The sequence below is a fragment of the Coenobita brevimanus genome, chromosome 61, assembly GCF_032717465.1.
Source record: "Coenobita brevimanus isolate Jiangsu-jjx chromosome 61, ASM3271746v2, whole genome shotgun sequence".
Taxonomy (NCBI): domain Eukaryota; kingdom Metazoa; phylum Arthropoda; class Malacostraca; order Decapoda; family Coenobitidae; genus Coenobita; species Coenobita brevimanus.
The window spans coordinates 2,791,071-2,796,192 of record NC_137014.1 but is presented as its reverse complement, the minus strand read 5'-3'; positions in this window follow the sequence as shown (position 1 = coordinate 2,796,192).

The following is a 5,122-nucleotide window of genomic DNA, read 5'->3' as shown; positions in this document are numbered from 1 at the left end:
CCCTTATGCTACAACGAGGCTTGAACCGCACTTGGGGCTTCGGTAGGTTTTACTTCGCATTTAGACGGTCCTGGCTGTGTTAGTAGTGCCGTAATTGCTACCCCAGGTTCGTCTGAAATGTGAACTCAGTAGACTGCAAAGTTGCCCCCTCCCTCCTGCAGTCTACCATTCTCCATTCAGGGAACAGGAAAGAAATTCAGGGGCGTTTGCATGTTCAGGCATCAGAGCCGCCCAGCTTACTCAGTGCCACGGTCGAAGGCGCCCCTCTCCAGCACCACGATCCTGGCAAACACCTGTGTGGCGTGTGCCAATACAAAACTTGAGCCTCTCACTGGCCGCACTGAAATCGATACCTCCTCCAATTAAACCTGAGATTGACGTGGTTTCACCGATACTGACAATCCGCCATTTCATTAGACTGATAATCCTCGATTTCATCAGTTACCAATGCTCTTAGAATGACGAATAATTAAGAAACAACTACGGTAGTACGACAGCAAACAGTGGCTACTCAAGTTTAACAAAATCATATATATATATATATATATATATATATATATATATATATATATACACACACACACACACACACACACACAAAGCATTTCAGCAGGTATATTATTGACGAGTGTTTCCTCATACTTAACAGCAGACATTGATAACCTGTGGTGTACCACCGTGTTGTGGGTACTGACGTGCCACATTGGTACTCTGAGCCATCACAACATTTGGCTTGACGCTCACTATATTAGGCACTGAATGGGTACTTTTATTCTGAAATATGTTGAACATACCAAAAATATTTTTTTAGTAACTATTTCTCAAGAGGATTTACACAGACGTCTCTGCATGCAAGCATGTTGGAGCCTTTATAAACGATACGATGATTACCCTGTTTGGCAACACGTATTTCTGTGATCAGCTTTTTTGCGGGTAAATCTTATCCAGTCTAGCCACGCGCCTCACATTAGAGATGAATATTTAAAAAGGAATCTCAGAGTTGCAGCATTAAATAATCCTCAAAGTTTTAACCGGCTTTGATTGAAGTGGAATTTTTTAAATGAATCATGCTTACCCTATCGTGTGCTATTCGCGTGCCTTCCCATAACAGCAGATTATATAGCAATGATATTCGTTTACCAAAGCAGCGATAGGATTCTGTTGTTCATCCATCACAATATTAAACCACAATACATTATTCACCGTCGTGTGTTATTATTTGTGAGGATATTAAGTTATTATAATAGTTACTAGAAATGACGAAAAAATAATCTGTAACAAGAAAAGTAGGTCACGAGTCGACACCAAAATTCATAACTCTACCAACTCAGGACTCCATGCATGAGGTAGGATATTTGAAGGAATGCCTGACCTAGCCTTCTCTTTTGAAATGCCGTATCTTAATGTACTAAGGTAGGCTTTGTAATGCAGTGTTTATACAGGGCCAGTCATTACACTTTGCCCTGTAACCTTATTCTCAACACAAACACTCCATCCATGCAATACCATTTACCTTTTCAAGAAGCCTAGTTGTCTCGTATCTTAGTTGAGTTGACCTTGACCCCTGACCTTCCACCTTTCCCTATCACCTTGACCTTCCACCTTTCCCTATCACCTTGACCTTTCACCTTTCCCTATCACCTTAACCTTTCACCTTTCCCTTTCACCTTGACCTTTCACCTTTCCCTATCACCTTGACCTTCCACCTTTCCCTGTCACCTTAACCTTTCACCTTTCCCTATCACCTTAACCTTTCACCTTTCCCTGTCACCTTGACCTTTGACAGCTTGTTCTCCAAATAGTCCATTAATTCTTGAGTTACCCTTAATCCTTCCTCAAAGTTCGGTCTAAATCGGATGAAAATTAAGTTGACCTTGCCATGCGACCTTCACCTTTTAACCTCTTGTGCTAGAAAACAGTAGGTCAAATCTCTTGGCTGACCCTCAGCACTTCCACATTAGGTATGACCCGGACTAACACATTTTGAGTTGACACACACACAAACACGCACACACACAGACAAACCTTACACAAACAAACACCCCTACCCACCCACACACGCACACGCCGAGCAAAACACAGCACTCCCTCCCACTTCGCGAGCGGGGGTGTAAAAACGAATACCTAAAAATATATATGTAAACCAGTCTTAAGTATTTCCCCACGCTTTCCACGCAGTCTCAAAATACATACACCTGGCTAATCAGACTCATCATCTTGAAGTTCGTGGGATGGAGAGAGAAAATTGTAAAATCCGTGAGAGAAATTACATGTCTAACAAAGATTACAGTTAATTATTCGTTGCGTCTTTTTTTCCACCTCTGCTTTTTGCCTTTTCGTCTGTGTAATGATGGTGATGGTGGTGGTGATGGTGGTGGTGGTCGTGGTGATGGTGGTGGTGTTGGTAGTGGTGATGATGGTGGTGGTGATGATAGTGGTGATGTTGACGGTGGTGATGATGATAGTGGTGGTGTTGGTAGTGGTGATGGTGGTGGTCAAGATGATGGTGGTGGTGTTGGTGGTGATGTGACTTATTTCTTTTCTCTTATATACTGGGATGATGATGATGAAGGTAGTGATTTTAAAATTCTCTCTCTCTCTCTCTCTCTTTCTCCTTAAAATGTTGGAACGATGATGATGATGTTGATGGCCGGCATAACTCTTTGAATACGGTGACAAATCTTAATTGGATATTCAAGAAACGATTTTCCTCGGCTAGAAAGAGAGAGAGAGAGAGAGAGAGAGAGAGAGAGAGAGAGAGAGTATAGTGCCAGATTTGACTATAAGTAACGATTTATATATTAGTCTTTTTTTAAATCTCGTGCTACCTAACTGACATTCTACCAACACCTTTATGCAGTCGAAGGCCCGTATTCTCTTCGGTTGAGGAAACTCCCTAACACCTTTTCCCCAGCGATTTATTTTGTTTATTACACTCTGTTGTCCCCCTCTGCGTTATGTAAATCCTTCCAATATCGTCATACTCTACAAAAACAACGTACAGTGGATGTCGCGTTTTGGTAGATGTGGCGGAAGTGTGTTTGTTTACATCGTAGCTTCAGGGTTATGAATGAGCGGCATATCCTGTTGTTATGATCATGTCGCTGCTTGAGATTCACTGTGGTACAAGCTGAAGTGGTTGGTCTATTACGTATGTGATTTAGTGGTAGGTGGGGGCGCTCACCATCCACTCTCTCGATGTAGTGCTGCTTTCGGGTGCCTGCCCTTTCCTCTCCTCCTTCCTTCTTTCCTGGGGGAGCGCGGTAGCTCGGTGGTAGGGTGTCGGGCTCGTAATCGTGAGGTTGCGAGTTCGCGCCCCGCCCGGTGGCTGCTGTGCTGGGAGGGGTAGCGCTCTCCTGTAACCCTAGCAGGGCTATATGATCTGATGAGGTCTAGCTCGGGGATTAATCCCTTCCTTCTTTCCTTCCTTCCTCATCTGTCATTCTCTCCATCATTCTTTCCTCTTCCTTCAGTCTACGGGTGACTCTACACTGAGTGACAAGCCAAATGATTTCCGGTACACCAGGAAACCATTTACTACGCAGGGTGGTAACCATACAACCAAATTATGGCGCCTGGTGCTTTGATAGATAATTAAGGCTCATCAACGGGATTCAGCCTGTATAAGTTTATATCCAAGGGGTGGTTGGGGTTTATTGCTCACGTGATGCCACTCAGGGATGTGTGAGGCTGGTCACTTTCATCTTAAATGTCAGGACCAAATTACCAAGCTCCGGGATCTTACGCTCTTCATGGAGCAACACAGGATTAGAAGATTATGATTTATGTACTCGTACACACATATGAAATGTAGCAGCAGTACTATGTTAGTCATCATCATTATCTAATCCTGTGCTGCCCCAGGAGGAGCGTAGGAGTGAAACAAGTGATTACAGGCAAGGATAACCTCAAAATCCTCGCTAGTCTCTCTTCTTTATTCTTGCCTAGTTGTAACAGTTGTGTCCTGAATGACGCCCTGGTGTGAACTGGCAGAGCCGGGCGCGCCGCCAGCCTTACCTTTTCAAAAGAAGCTACAAAATCAAAACCCAAGCAGTGGCGAGACCTAAGTCAGCGGAATCAGTCACGTAGCCCTTCTCACAGCTACACATAGTTACACAGCTACATATTACCCACATTAACATTTACATAAGCCTAAACAAGGTTAACAATTTGTACAATGTCCTGTTAATAAGAAATCATTAGTAATAGGAGCCCGGGGCTAGGCAAGTTGGTCCTCACATTTAATATGAGAGTTTCCAGCCTCACTCGTCCTTGAGTGGCATTAAGTGAGCAATAAACCCCATCCACCCCTTGGATATAAACTTACACAGGCTCAATCCGATTGGAGCGCCTTAATTACCCACTGAACCACCAGGCGCCAAAATTTGGTTATATGGTTACCACCCAGCGTAGTAAATGGTTTCCTGGTGTACAGGAAACCATTTGGCGTCAGTCAGTGTAGAGTCACCCGTTGACAGAAGGAAGGGGAAAGAATGAAGGTAAAAAAGACAGAAGAGGAAGGAAGAGAGGAAACGGCAGTCACCCGAGAGCAGCACTACATCGAGTGAGTGGATGGTGAGCGGCCCCACTGACCACTGCGCAATACTAGTAACGTGTATAATTCAGATGAAGAATGCATCTTATTTATTAGGTATGTGTGTCGCACTTGGTTCAGTTTAGTTGAAGCAGACATGAGATTATAAGTGTTGTAAGTTAAATAAGATTATAAGTCTCATTAATATACTAGTAGGTTAAGTCATGGTGGGCACAGAACGAAACATCCAATATTATACACAAAATAACATGTTTTCAGAATTACTTACCTACCTATAAATATCAGGCATGGAAACAGACGCAGCTGTAAGGGTTTGAACGAATCCCTCTTCTCTTTTGAAATCCAACAACGGATGATCGTGCGAGTGAATATTTATTTCTGAAATATTCATGATATTATTGACGTGTAATGTTGATATAAAAAACGAAATGATCAAGAATTTTATACTGATATTAAAGAAGCCCGTTTTCCTTCACTCTGACTTTCCTCCCCACTTCCTCTCTCTCTCTCTCTCTCTCTCTCTCTCTCTCTCTCTCTCTCTCTCTCTCTCTCTCTCTCTCTCGTGTG